General features: G+C 40.7%; 1 long non-coding RNA gene across 8 annotated transcripts in view; it reads left to right on the plus strand.

Moving 5' to 3' along the window:
- LOC102118671 (uncharacterized) overlaps positions 1-15761 on the plus strand; it is a 135803-nt gene that overhangs the window by 116698 nt on the left and 3344 nt on the right. For 7 of the 8 annotated variants that reach the window (XR_012426496.1, XR_012426503.1, XR_012426500.1 and 4 more), the window contains one exon: positions 9053-9943. The exons of the other annotated variant lie outside the window; for it this stretch is intronic. This is a non-coding gene — a long non-coding RNA (uncharacterized lncRNA). Of the gene's footprint in view, positions 1-9052; positions 9944-15761 lie in introns of those variants that run through there. 8 annotated transcript variants of the gene reach the window in all.

Consider the following 15761-nt stretch of genomic DNA (forward strand, 5'->3'; position numbering starts at 1 on the left):
TTCAGTTAGTTTCTCTGTTGTGTATATGAAGATATTTTGCTTTGCATTATAGAGAGCTGTATATACTGCCGCCTTCTCCGTGAGAGGTCAGAGCTTTGAAAACAACACTGAATGACTGAATCTATTACCAACGTATTGAATTGAAATAGGTATCATTTATTAAATGTATATGCGTATTGCTCAATTTTTCTGTTTTCCAATGTTCACGTTTATTGAGAATATTTCATAGAATGTTAATCAGCTCTAACTTTGCTTCTGACTCATGCAAACAAGTACCTACCAAAATATCCAATTATTCAGTAATCCACAATGACTGTCTCAAAAGAAATACTGCACAGTCACATAGAAATGCATGTGAAAGTGCTTTGGAAATTGTAAAGCACAATGTTTAAACTAGTTGGTATTACAGAGAATTTTAAGTATTGACCTCAGAAACCATACCCACCTCACCCACTTCTCCAGCCATGGAAATCACTTTATTTCATGCATTTTTACTGGCCATTTCCCTTCTTTGATGGATAAGCATACTTTCTTAGTGCTTGTGAGACCAGGACACTGGCCAGGTAAACAAGCACTCAACTTTTCCTGGATACCTGCCCCAGTTGGTCAACTGGTGAAAGTGTTGTTGAAGTACAAAGTGTACCCAAGGAACTGTCAGATCTAGCTAATAACATTTCCAGACAGACTGCTGAAGGCATCACATAGCTTTTACTTGTTGTTTATAGTAAGATGGAAAAGAAGAGATACAAACTAAAAGGTCTATGAAGCATAAGAGAGATGAAAATTGCTACTTTTAAAAATACTAAACTTCCTAGATAGTAAAATGATGCTAAAGTTAAAAATGGCTCCAGGACAAATATCAAATCTAGACTGCTGTCAACAAAACATGGTAAGAAGAAGCAGTTGAGGGTGTAGCTGTAAACCTTTTGTTAAGAGCTTGGAAATATCTAATGTGTACCTCAGACAATCATTCAAACAGTGACACCTCTGAGAAGCTTAAAAAGTATTGTTCCTCACCACATGCAGTAGAAGCCCAAGACAGAGAAGGGCTAATTCCACATTTGTGTGTGTGGCTTTTTCTAACAGAGTGAATACCAACAGGAATCACAGGAGACTCACAAAGTTTTTAAGATAATTTTATTAACAAAAACATTGTTTGCTTGAACTGCAAGGTGCAGGAACTGTACAATTTAAAAAGAAGACTTTGAAATTCAAAGTTTCTACAGGTAAGGAGCAGGCTAAGAATACCATTCTGCTAAAAACACAAGCTATATTCCATGGAAAAGAAGAAATGACTCAGGTGAAGAACTTAGAGGACAGAGCGAAGAGTTACGAAGAGTTATTGTCAGGCCTTGACTCCTGATCAAAGAAATGCTAATATGTGTCCTGCTAGATTTCACAATTGCTATGGACCAGTGATTCCTGTGTGTCTCCTTGCTCTACCCATTTTTGAAAGTATTTACACAGGTTATCTCAGGCTTGTCTCACCATTATATATAGGTGTATGATACAGACAATTTCTCTCTAGCTGACAAGTCTTCAGTTAGGAAGGAGCTGTACTCAAGAAACCACATTGAAGGACTTTCACTTAAAGCAGGATTTGATTTAGATACCCAAATCCTTGAACTTGAGTCTGAGCTGTAATAAGTAAGATTTGGGGGGAATTTTGAAGGGAATATATATATTTGGCATGCAAGAGGAAGGTTAATAATTTGTAGCCAGAGGGTGAACTCTGGTGGTCTTATAGTATGTACAAAAATTCTTTGATATTCTTCTTTTCAAAAGGTAGAATCTAAATCCCCTCACCTAAAATATGTCTCAGAAACTTACTTTTAATGAATAGAATGTCATAGAAATAACAATGTGCATCCTTTGACCCTAGGTTATTGTATTAGGCTTCTCCAGAAAAACAGGATCAATAGGAGATATATATGTGCATGTGTTTATATAGGTGCCTATACATAGAATTATATCACATATATAATTATATTATATATATATACATATACATACATATACGTGTGTGTGTGTGTGTGTGTATGTGTGTGTGTGTATAATCTCTTCTGGAAACACTCTCACAGATAGACCCAAAAATAATATTTTGCCAGCTACCTGAGCATCCCTTAACCCAGTCAAGTTGACACATAAAATTAACCATCACATATCCACCCCTTGCCAACTTTGCACTCAAACACATCTCCTTAGTTTATCATATAATAAAACCGCATTTAATCTCCAAATAAAGACAATAACATCATAATTCTAGCTAACATGATGCAATTATCCTGTGTATGATTGAAAATAAACAATTATCACTCCCTCAAAAGAGAAAGTAAAGTCCTTGAGAGATGTGTATTCTTCTCTTGATATTCTGTAACTTAAATACTATGATGTAGAACTAACAATGCTTGAATATTGTTGTAAAATCAATACATCTAACATTATATAAGGGCATAAGAGATTTAAAAAAACAGATATTTGCTTAATATATGCATATATACACACAGGCATATTTATAACAATAAAGGAAATTCTCATGAAAATTACAGTTCTTAATTCTGTAACTGGTCATGTGATTATAGTTCATGTTGATAACTACCTTCTTCTATTTAATACTACCCATTCTATATTCTCTTTGCTTTCAGCAAGCACCTCAGTTGGTTTTTACCTGATGGGGTGACTCCAGTTGTTATTCCTAGGGCGTCTGGTCTATTAGTTGGTATGCCTGATTGGGTTGTTGTAATTTTCCATCAACCTTAATCAGGACATGGCAGTACTAAGAGATTTCCTAAGGAATCTCCTGTATCCCAGACACACTCTTCCTTACCTCCGTTGTGGAACAGCAGTCACCTTTCCCTTTGGCAGTCTGGATCAATCACCCCAACCAGCATTGTAACTTCCTCCTTGGCCTGTTGACTCAGAAGCATAAGGAGCCCAGAGTGGCCTGGTGGCCATCTTCACTTTTAATCCAATAGCATCATTGTTTGTCTCCTGGTGGAAACATTTCTCCCCCTGGAATTTAGATGTCTGGCCAGGTGCCAGTGGCTCATGCCTATAATCCCAGCACTTTGGGAGGCTGAGGCGGGTGGATCACCTGAGGTCAGGAGTTTGAGACCATTCTGGCCAACATAGTAAAACCCCATCTCTACTAAAGATACAAAAATTAGCCAGACATGGTGATATGTGCCTGTAATCCCAGCTACTTGGGAGGCTGAGGCATGAGAATCGCTTGAGCCTGAGAGGCAAAGGTTGCAATGAGCAGAGATTGCACCACTACACCCCAGCCTGGGTGACAGAGCGAGACTCTATCTCAGGAAAAAAAAAAAAAAAAAAAAAAAAAAAAAGATGTCTAGGCCAACAAGGCATAAATTCACAGGAAATGGGGCAAAAATTTGCTAGTGGGTCTCTAGTGGGGAATAGTGAGTGGAGTCACACCCATTTCCATCCCTTGATTCCTGGACCCATGAATCCTAGCTATCAGAGAAATGGCACCACATATTAAACACTGACTCAGAGTATATATAGCCTCTGGAGAACATTGTCCCAGCCCTGAAAGATATTGCCACCTGGCTGGCACTGTAACTGATTCCTCAGAAAGCCATTCTGCCATTCTACCACGCCAGCAACTTCATGATAGTGAGGAGCGTACTATAACCAGTGAATAATTCCATGAGCATGGGCCCATTGCTGCACTTCTCTGCAAGTGAGTTCCTTGATCAGAAGCCACATTGTGTGTAATACCATAATGCTGAATAATAAGCCTTTCTGTAAATTCATGGATGGTAGTTTTAGCAGAAGCATTGCATACAGTACAGGCAAATTTATATCTAGAGTGAGCATCTTTTCTAGTAAGGACAAAGTACTGCTTTTTCCATGATGGAAGTGGTCCAATGTAATCAGCCTGCCACCAGGTGGTTGGCTGATTACCCTGAGGAAAGGTGCTGTTTGGGGCCTCAGTGTTGGTCTCTTCTGCTAGCAAAGACCACCCAGCAGTGGCCATAGTTGGGTCAGCCTTGGAGAGTGGAAGTACATAGTGCTGAGCACTGGCATAGCTCATCTCCGCTGCCATGGCCATTTTCCTCATGAACCTATCAGGCAATAACAGAGGTGGGAAAGGGGCTGACTGACATACACAGAAAGGTCATCCTATCCACTTTATTAAAATTCTTCTCTCGTGAGGTTACCGTTTGATGAGCATTCACATGGGACACAAATAGCTTCACATTTTTTGCCTTTTAAGAGAAATCTCTCCATACACTTCTTCCCCATATTTACTTGACATCAGTTTTCCAATCATCTTTCTTTCAAGTTTCTGACCATTCTGTCAAACACCAGCCACAGCCCATTAATACCCAATTCAGAGGCTGTAGCCATTGCATCTAGGATCCACTGGTCATTTTTCACATTTTGCCATTTCTCCTTCCAAGCAAAGTTCACAACCAAGCACACTTGCCAAAGTTGTGCCTGCTGGGAAGATTTTCCTCACTGCTGTTTTTGAGGGATGTCCTGGAGAGTGGCTGAGTGCTACAGTTACCCACTTCTGGGTGGTGCCTGCATGTTGACCGTCTCTCAATCAGGTCTGAATTTGTCTTCCTCTTTCAACTAATTGTAGGGAACTCCCTATGAGGCCATATATGCAGACTGGGAGAGAAAGGGCAGTGTAGCAAGAGTGGGACCATGGGCATTCCAACTACTTATTCACGTAAATTGCTTGTGCCTTCAAGGTATGCTTGGCTCGCGATCATGTGTATACCACTTCCATCTGAAGATATAGTGTTGCTATGCATGTCCAACTTTATGGTTTGATGGGTCAGATAACATTCAGTTCATGGAAAGCAGCTCATGTTACAGGTTAACTTGATGGACTGTGGTCAAGTGTTCCAATTCTACTATGGTCAAGTAGCAGGCCAAAAGCTCTCTCTGGAAAAGAAAGTAGTTATCTGCTGATGATGGCAAGGCCTTCCTCCAAAATGCTAAAGGCCTGCACTGCTCCAAAGAGCATCCCTTTCTGCCACTGACATTTCAAGCACCATTGGATCTGCTGGATAATAGGATTCAAATGGCAGAGCAGCTTGCACAGCAGCCTGGGCCCGTCACAGAGCCTTCTTTTGTTCTGGGCTCCGCTCAAAACTAGCAGCTTTTTGGGTCACTTGGTAAACAGATGAGAGAGACACCCAAATGAGTAATGCGTCACCTCCAAGATCCAAATAAGCCGACTAGACATTGTGCTTCTTTCTGAGTTATAGGAGGGGCCAGATTCAACAACTTTTCCTTCACTTTAGGAGGGATATTTTGACATGCTGTACATCACAAGACCCCTAAAAATTTTACTGAGCTGGAACACTCCTGAATTATCACTGGATTTTTCCCCACTTTCTGATGCTCAAATGTCTTACCTATAAGTCTAAAGTAGTTACTACTTCTCACGCACAAGGTGCAATAGGCATAATATTATCAATGTAATAGACCAGCATGGTAACTTGCAGAAGGGATAGGCAGTCAAGATCTCTGTGGATTCAATTATGACCTAGGGTTGGAAAGGTGATGTATTCCTGAGGCAGGATGGTGAAGGAGTATTGCTGCCCTTGCCAGCTGAAAGCAAACTGTTCTGGTGGACCTCATGGACAAAGATGGGAAAAGAGGGCATTTTCCAAATCAATAGCTACATACCAGGCACCAGAGGATATGTTAATTTGCTCGTGCAATACAATCACGTCTGATACAACAACTCCTATAGGAGTCACCACTTGGGTGAGCACGTAGAAATTCACTGTCTTCTGCATAGGACAAACAGGACAGCTAGATGGAGACGTGATGGGAATCACCACACTTGCATTTTTCAAGTCCTTGATGGTGGCACTAATCTCTGCAATCCCTCCAGGGTACTGTTTTTTATTTACTCTTTTTGCAGGTGGAGGCAGTCATAATGACTTTCACTTGGCCATTCCCACCATAATACCCCTAAGTCAACAGGTCAGAGGACCAGTGTGGGGATTCTGCCAGCTTCGGAGTGTGTCTATTCCAATGATCAATTCTGGAACTGGGGAAATAATGACTGGATGGGCTCAGGGATCCACTGGACCCACCGTGAAATGAACCTGAGCTAAAAGTAACTGATCACCACTAACCCCTACTGTGACTGGAGGGCCCCAGCGATGTTTTGGGCTCTTCTGAAATCAGTTAACAGTTCAGAGCCAGTGTCCAGAAGTCCCCCAAAGTTCTGACATTTTCCTTTTTCCCACACATAGTTACCTTTTTAAAAGGCTGGAGGTTTCTGTGGGGAAGGCTGGGAGGAAGATGTACAGTCCCAGGGCTCTTCCTCAAGGGACCTAGCCTTTGCTTTATTAAAGAGGTTCTGGGTCTGCAAACTGGCTTGATTCTGAGACTTGATGCAGGGGCTGTGATTCTCTGTTTTTATGATTTGAGTTAGGCTTTTGTTCAGTTCATCTAGAATTTTTCTCCTTATACAGATCAAATAAAATTTGGGTATGATTTCCATCTATTTCATCTCTAGCATCACCATGATGAACTAGCCAACACCACATATCTGCACAGATCTGACTGCTCTGTTTGCTGCTTTAACTTTGCTGTCCATTATGGTAGCCACTGCCCACCTTGGCACTGGCAACTGAGTCTTCCCCTTAGCCTCTGCCCTCCTAGGTTCCAATTACTCCCATTGCATTTACATTTTCTAATCAAGGTCTGTAGTTCCCACTGTCAGGTCTCGCCTATAGAGAACTTACTGGGGCTCCCCTCACAAATTTATTTCTCAAAGAATTGGTGAAAGTAGTGTCCTCTGGACCCTCCCTGGGGGTCTAAGTCTCAAATGACAAATCCACTCTACATTCCAATATCCCTAAATCTTTGAATCCCTTTCCTATATTAAACCAAGAGAGGTTGCATGTTTGCAATGTGTTCACTGTGGGTTGTCTTTTGTTCCATGTTCCAACCAACCAACCAGCCAAACTCTAAGAGCTGTTTCTAACTCCTTGAGTTGCAACATTTAATGTAAAATGTCTTCTTATTGAGTACATATTAATAAGTTTGACCTGATCCAAATGTATGTTCCTCCCAATATTATTCTACTGTATTAATATCCATTTTCACACGCGTCCCATAAATTTCTACATATAAAAATTAGAAAATTCAAGTAAGTTATTTTGGAGTGTAGTACACCTCCCCATGAATTACACTTTTCGCCTCACCTTTAGGGATCTTCTGGGACTTGAGCCTGGTTATGTGTCTAGAAGCAACGAGGGGTGATGAGCGTAGGTCATGAAGAGTATCAGTACTGTCTTGCAGGGCAACTGCCTCAGGGGAGGACATTACCGTTTCCTCAGGCAATACAAAATTACTATCCTCAAAGGGAAGTAGAAAGGCCAAGCCCTTGTGAATGGAGAAGCCTCTACCACTGTGAGTAGGGAGACTTCGTCCACTGGCAGAGAAGACTTATCAGAATTTAGGGGCTCAGGCAGGGCACCATAGCTCATGCCTGTAATTCCAGCACTTTGGGAGACCAAGGCAGGCAGATTACTTGAGGTCAGGAGTTCAAGACCAGCCTGGCCAACATGGCAAAATCCCATCTCTACTGAAAATACAGAAATTAGCCTGGTGTGGTGGTGCGCACCTGTAGTTCCAGCTACTTGGGAGGCTGAGGTGGGATAATCGCTTGAACCCAAGAGGCAGAGGCTGCAGTGAGCTGAGACTGTGCCACTTCACTCCAGCCTGGGTGACAGAGAGAGACGCTACCAAAAAAAAAAAAGAATTTAGGGGCTCAATGTTCCCAGTTTCATTATGTTCTCCTTATACATCTTCATCTCAACTTACGGGATCTCATTCTTTCATTCTTTCCCAGTCAATGTTCTCACTTTAACAGTAGACACCCTACTTTAAGGCTAGGAGTTCAACTTGTGTTGTAATCCAGCCAATCACAGGATAAGATTCTGAGTTTGATTTTCAGTAATTTCAACCCTGTAGTAACAGAAGATAAGGATCTCCTTCAAGAAACATCTGGAAGTTCTTAGGTCATTTATGTGGTGCTTGAGGTGGAAATTAGAATTCCTGAGCTCATACTTTTTTTTTCCCCCATTTGCTCAGTGATGTTAGGAATAAGCAAACAATGCCATTGAATTGTGTCGTTTTCAGAAAATGTGCAAAATTGTTATATTAAGTCACTTCACTCTGCTTTTTCTAAGTGGTTGATTAGTGATATCCACTGCAGATATTTTGGATATCTTTATAAAGTTTACACCATGAACTATCATGCTCTCTTTACTACTTTAAAGAGTCCTTAGCAACTTGAAATCAGGTCAGATTACAAGAGCCAATTAGACACCACAAAACCAATTCATAAAACTCATCCTTAAAACTGTTTCCCTAGAACTACCTTCAGTAACAAAATCTGTAAAAGTCAAGGATCTCTAGAGAAACAGAACAAATAATGTGTTACGTATATTATATATATGTATATATATATTTTATGTATATGTGTCTATATAACATACATGTATATACAAACACTCAGATACATATATTTGGAGAGACAGATCTATACATATATCTATCTGTATCTTTCTATCTATCTCTTTCTATCTATCTGGAGAGAGAGGGAAAATCATTATGAAAACCAGCTCATGTGATTATGGAAGCAAAGGAGTTCCACGACTTGCAGTATTCTGGCTGAAGAATCAGGAAATCCAATGGTAATTGAGGCCAGGTCCAAAGGTCTGAGGACCAGGATTGCTGATGTTTGAAGGCAGAACATGCATGTCCCAGTTCAAATAGAACAAATTCACCCTTTCTGCTGTTGTTTTTCCTATTTGGGCCACAAATGGATTAGTTGATGCCTGGCCACCACGTTGGTGAGGATGGGTCTTTCTTATTTAGTCTACTAATTTAAATGCTAATCTTTTCTGCAAGCACCCTCACACACCCATCCAGAAATCATGTCTTTCCAGTTATCTAGGCATTCTTTAGCCCAGTCAAGTTGCCACAAAATTAACCTCCACAGTCCTAAAAGGCTGTACTAATTCCTCCTTGATCTCTTTCTCAGCTCAGTTACCCTGGGAGAAGCCAGCCTGCACATTGTGAAGGCACCAAAGCTGACTGCACAGAGATGACAGGAAGAGAAACTGAGGCTTCCCATCAACAGCCAACACCAACTTGCCAGCCATATAAGTGAGACATAGTAAAAACAGATCCATCAGATGGTTAGGTCTTCAAAAAACTGCAGCTTTGCCAACCTTGCAAAAAACCCTGGATCAGAACCATTCAGATAAGCCACTCCCAAATATGCAGGCTACTGTAGTAGTTACTCATTGATGCATACCCAATTATTCCAAAATGTAGTGGCTTAAAGAAATAAACACTTTCCCCCCAGTGTCTGTGAAACAGGAATTTATGAGGGGGTTAACTGGGTGTTACTGGCTAAGGTGTCTGATATCGCAGTTAAGATATTGGTTGGGGCTGTGGTCACCTGAAGGCTTGACTGGAACTGGGTGATCTGCTTCCAAGATGGCTCCCTCATGTGGATGTTAAGGAGACCTCAGTTCCTCACTGACTATTGGCAGGAAAACTTGATTTCTCCCTATGGATCCCTCTTCAGGCTGCTGGAGTGTCTCACAATATGGTAGCCAGCTTCTCCCAGGAGAAGGAATCCAAGAGAGGGGAAAATATGGAAACAATGACGTCTTTTATGACCTAACATTGGGAGTCACGTGTTGTCTTTTCCATATGATCTAACTGGCTGCACATGTCAGTCATAGTCAACGTAAGTGTGGACTGCAGAAGGGTGTGAAAACTAGGAAGTGGGAATCTCTGTAAGCCATCCTGGAAGCTGGATATCACAGTAGGGTAATGAATGGTTGTTACTGATTTATGCCACTAAGTTTTGTGGTAATTTATTATGCAATGACAAATAGCTAATATACAAACAGACCAATATGGAATATTTGGTTATTCTTAATGATTCGAAGTGAAGAATGTTAGTGCTGCCGCCTCCTCTATCCATGAAGCCTCAGGAGATGTTGTGGACCAGAAGGGTGCACACTCGATCCTGTTTCCATACAGCTCTCTAATTGAAGTAGTGTCCTGAGAACCCCAGCATCTCTGGAACTGGTTTGGAATCCCAGCAGCTGGTACTGGGACATAAATCTTGGCAATTTATTAGCTATTTTTATTCACTATTTTCTAATTTTTTATAATTCAGGTTTTACGGTTTTGCCTACGTTCCAATCTTGAGACGTAAACTTTTGTGTTCCTTCTGGTAAACAAATACCTTGTGTCCTTAGAAAAAGCTTTTTACACCCTGCCTTTTCATATATAAAAAATACTGGGTTTGTTTCCTACTCAGACTTTATTTGGAACACTATAATTTAAATCAGTCTCCCCAGATAGAAGCATAGAAAAAGAAGATTGGGGAAGTACAGCGTGTTGTTTCCAACAAGGTGGAAAATTCATCTGAAATGACAGAAATCCTGGGTAATGACGAATCTCTGAGGATTCCTGTGTCACAGCAAACTAGCTGATTGGTCTGTGCAATTGAGCTATAGCATAATATCAATACTTACACTCCCTTTTGAATTGAAAATGAGGCAATTAAAAGTTACTAAATCCCTTGTTTTGAATTGCTTCTGGTCCCTTTGGGTTTACCATAGCCCAGTTTTGTGCCTTTCATTTTGAGAAGTCCTGTCTTGCAAATTTGAAAGTCTGTAGACTCTATTTTGAAATGGGCTTTATTCCAAAAATAGGTTTTACTTTATTATTTTCCACTGCCTCTGGGGATATTTTGACAAAAATGGCAAAACCCAAAGACTTCCTGAAGGCTAATCTTTTTTCTGGGTCATATGATTCTTTTCAGTTTTCATCTGGAGAGGGTTTTATGATAACAATAGGTTTGACTGTTGGTGAACTGGAGAAAATCCTGTTGCTTTAGAGTTAACAATGAGTGGAATTTCAGTGCAGTATGGTTATTTGCTTAATACAATAGAAGTTGGTGCAGACTGGACTTGCAAATGTCAAACAGACTGTGTGGGAAAATCTATATCACTGCAACTGAGTCAACAAACAGTTCTGAATGCAGAAATGCTGACAAGACTGTAGCAAGCAATTTGGTCAACTTCAATTCATGTCCAAAGTTAAGCTGGATTAAAAAGATGCCTGTGAAGAAATGGTTAAATATTAAAAACAGCAGGGATCTTAAAACCAAGAGGGGAAGAGAAACAGGAATCAGTGAAATGAAACATTAGAAACACAAAACAATATGCAATTAATAATACCTGTCTCAGAGGCAGGCTTATTATAAGGTGGAAGCCACAAAAGAACAAATGATCAAAGCAGCAGCTGAAGTCCTCCAGCTCATTACTCACATGCATCATGAAGTGTAAAACAGTGATTAGATGACAGAAGGATACTCTATCTTCCAATATTTTTAAACTTCTAGCTCTGTTGGGTAAACAGTTTCCAAATGGACATGAATTCACTTGAGCCTGATGCATCTTAGTTTATTGGCCAGACATAGGATTTCAGATAGGAATTGAATAAATCACTGCCTTACATCACGTAGTTTTCCAGCCCAGCAATACTCAAGAGCATCTGGGTCAAGGGCAAGTTCTGGAGTAGGAGTTGGAAAGCAGAGGTTCTGGGTTGCCTGAGCAATCTGGGACAGGTCAATTTAATTCCATGAGCCCCAGTTTCCTTATTGACACAATACAAGTATCAGTTCTTTACCTACCTGATTCACAAGGTTGTTGGGAAGGTGTCAAATGTAATTACACACACACACACACACACACACACACGAAAGCATGTTAGCATCCTTAAAGAGCAGGATTCAGCATATTGTCTATGAGCAAAATGAAAATAAATATAACAAATTCTAATGTTTACAGTAAATAGTATTGCTGTCCTTATGAGTCAAATGATGTCATTATGTCAAATGATGTCATTTGTCAAAGGACAAGCAGGTAGAAAGGAGTGGATCCGAGTCGAATTAGATTTTGGGACTCCAAAGTGCAAGCTGTTAATCACCATTCTAAAACATGGGATGGAGGAAGGGAGTGAGGGTAGACGTATGAGGCATAAGGATCTGTTTAATACCTGAGCATGCATATAATATGATTTTCCTTAGAATTCCTAGGAGACACTTGGGAGAGAAGGAAAATCTTGCCTACTCTACATACCAGGTGTTCTGGTCATTTAAAAATAATGATTAGTGTATGTCCTGTGCATTTGCATTTTGATTTTGGATAAAAACCAGCTAAACTCATGGTGGAAATAAAGCTTAAGTGTTAGGTGCAGTCATTCGGAGCAGTTTGTACTTTGATTCAAGCTAGTGATTCAACAGTGGATATCACTGGTCATAAGAGGAATGAGAGGAAGGCTGGAGGAGTGAAAATGCTTCAGTACAGATCTAAGATAGGATTTCTCACCCTCAGAGCTCTTGACATTCCGGGTCATGCAGCTCTTCGTGGTGGGGTTGTCTTGCACAGTGTAAAATGTTGAACAGCATCCCTGGCCTCTACACACTACGTGGCCCTAGCACACACCTTTCCCCCACAGGTTGTGAAACCAAAAAATGTGTTTAGACATTGCTGAATGTCTCCTGGGGTATGAAATTGCTCCCATTTGAGAACCATCATTCTAAAAACATCTCACAAAAGCATGGGTTGTTAGTAACTTCCAGTGTACATGTATAGCAATTGGCACAGCCCATATTTCATACGCAAATTCTATATTAGTAAATGATCGGTAGCACATTGAACTTTTGTTGTTGTTGTTGTTTTGAGGAGGAGTCTCGCTCTGTCGACCAGGCTAGAGTGCAGTGGTACAATCTCGGCTCACTGTCAGCTCCGCCTCCCGAGCTCACTCCATTCTCCTGTCTCAGCCTCCTGAGTAGCTGGAACTACAGGCGCCCAACACCACGCCCGGCTAATTTTTTGTATTTTTAGTAGAGACGGGGTTTCACCGGGTGAGCCAGGATGGTCTCGATCTCCAGACCTTGTGATCTGCCCGCCTCGGTCTCCCAAAGTGCTGGGATTACAGGCGTGAGCCACCGCGCCCAGCACATTGAACTATTTTTAAAGCAATTTTCAAATTTGTGTATGCTTCAAGTAGTAAAAAGTGTTATTCAAATTGATGAGTGTTATCTTATTAAGACTATTTTAGAATTTAGTCAATGAGCAGAGCCATCCATTTATTCTTTACCCTTTTTTAGTTTAATTTGTTTTATTCCAAATAAGATTCTGAAAATAGTGTAGCAAGAAATAAAGTAACACTACATAAAATCAAATACATTAAAATGTAATCGCTAAAATTTTTTCTTGAATTTTATGTATGTGAGAAGTTTTCTTTTGCCATGCTAGCAGGGTCCCTTAAAAAAGCAACAAAGGACAAAAATAGGATTTTTATTCTTTACATGTCTATGATCACAGGAATATATAATGTATATGTATGCACTTATGCCGTTGGTTCAATAGTGTCCCCCAAAATTTATGTCCACTTGGAACCCTAGAATGTGACCTATATGAAAATAAGGACATTTCAGATGTAATTAAATTATAGATCTAGAGATGAGATCATCCTGGATTTAGGCTGTGTCCTAAATCCAATTACTGGTGTCCTTTTAAAAAGAAGAGAGGGGCCTGCCATAGTGGCTCATGACTGTAATCCCAGCACTTTGGGAGTCTGAAGTGGGTGGATTACCTGAGGTCAGGAGTTTGAAACCAGCCTGACCAAAATGGCGAAATCCTGTCTCTACTAAAAATATAAAAATTAGCTCAGCATGCTGGCACGCGCCTGTAATCCCAGCTACTCGGTAGGCTGAGGCAGCAGAATCACTTGAACCTGGGAGGCAGAGGTTGCAGTGAGATAACGCCACTGCACTCCAGCCTCGGAGACAGAGCAAAATTCCGTCTCAAAAAAAACAAAAACAAAAACAAAAACGACGAGAGGTTACAGAGAAGCATATGAAGAAGGCCACTGCAGATGGAGGCGGAGATTGAAGTGATGCATCTATAAGCCAAGAAATGCCACCTGTTGCCTGCAACCACCAGAAGCTCATGGCGCAAATTCTCTCCTCTAGCCTCCAGGAGAAACCAGCCCTGCCTTATTCCAGACTTCTGGCCCCTTCACTGTGAAGGAATAAGTTTCTATTATTTTAAACCACTCAGTTTGTGGCCATTTGTTACAGCAGCCCTAGGAATCTAATATAGTAGCTATGTATCTATTAGTAGAAATCATATTCCCAAGATGTTGATTTCTTACGTTCTTGATCAGGCTAGTGTAAGAGTATTTTGGCAAATCCATCTGCAGGACCAGCGTACAGTGCAGTCTCCTGCAGAAGGGAGGGACGGACTTCTTTTTTCAAGCATGAAGAAATATGGAAACATCTTCTAAACATGTAGGATGTCCTGGTTATTTTTGGAGACCGTGCTAACATCTGCCAACTGTCATTGTAGGGCAAATATGTTTGCATTGTAGGTATGATCGGGAACATGACGTTGGGAAGTCATCATCTCTGACCTCTCTAGTTCAGTGGATTCCACTAACACAGGTGAGGAGCAGATAATCACCAAGCCCTGTGAGATATGCGCTGGTCCAGCAAAGCATAAGAACTGGAAATCTAATTCACTGAGTTCTAACACCTTGGGACATTTTGTCTCGAAAGCAAAAAGATGATCATTTGAAGTCATGAGATTGTGGAATAGACAGAAGGCTGACCAAACAAAGTTAGCCAGCGTACAATGGAGAAGACCCAAAAATAAAGAATGAAGGATTGTAGAAGAACACAGCAATGTCAGACTCAGCATTGAGGAAGAGGCAGCAGCCGCCCATGGGCTTTGGAGCACAGAACTCATGGGATTTGGAGGCAGACAGAGCTGGATTCAAATCTTCTTTCTACATCTTCTTCACTTTTGGCAGATGACGTGAAATCGTTACGCTTTGGTTTCACATCAACGGAAAAGCGTGCTTTATTGGCTTCCTGTTTGACCTGGCACGTGATGGGCACTCACAGGGGAAGTGGCAAGGATGTCAGAGCTACCGCCCCCTGTGCAAGCCCCCATTTTGTAAGTAAGGAAAATAAATCAGGAAAAACAATTGTTATAAAATCGGGTGGCAATCTGTTCAAAAACTGGTTTTAAGTTGATTGCTTGAAAGGCACAAGTGTGTGATGTGTGATAAGCCTTCCTCTAGCAATGCCACACTGACTTTGCATCAGAAACAACATTTATGAAAATCCCAGCTAGATGTTTGTCTTTGAGGGACTCAATTTTGGTTAAGAGATTTGGAGGAAAATAACACAAATTTTCTATTTATAAAGTAACACTCTCTCTTTTAAAGCGTTTGTGATCTTTACAAAATGGAATTTGATGTTTATGTGTTTATCCTTTCAACAGCCAGCAGTAAAGACTAGTTAAAATAATGAAATTTGCAGTTATGGTTTATTGCCATATTCTAACATCCAGAAATTGAAAGAAAATTTTAGAAGGATAAATTAAGGTCTTTTATTGCCCTGTTCCCTATTGATATTGAGGAGATCTCAGCTATAAAGCAGAATCAACTTAGATATTTTTGGGGCATATATGTATTTATCTTTAAAACGCAGACTTATTTAAAAAGCAAATTGGCCAGGTGTGGTGGCTCACGCCTGTAATCCCAGCAGGTTGGGAGGCCAAGGTGGGTGGATCACGAGGTCAGGAGATTGAGACCATCCTTGCTAACACAGTGAAACCCTGTCTTCACTTAAAAAAAAGAAATTAGCC

This window comes from Macaca fascicularis, chromosome 17, assembly GCF_037993035.2.
Source record: "Macaca fascicularis isolate 582-1 chromosome 17, T2T-MFA8v1.1".
NCBI classification, from domain to species: domain Eukaryota; kingdom Metazoa; phylum Chordata; class Mammalia; order Primates; family Cercopithecidae; genus Macaca; species Macaca fascicularis.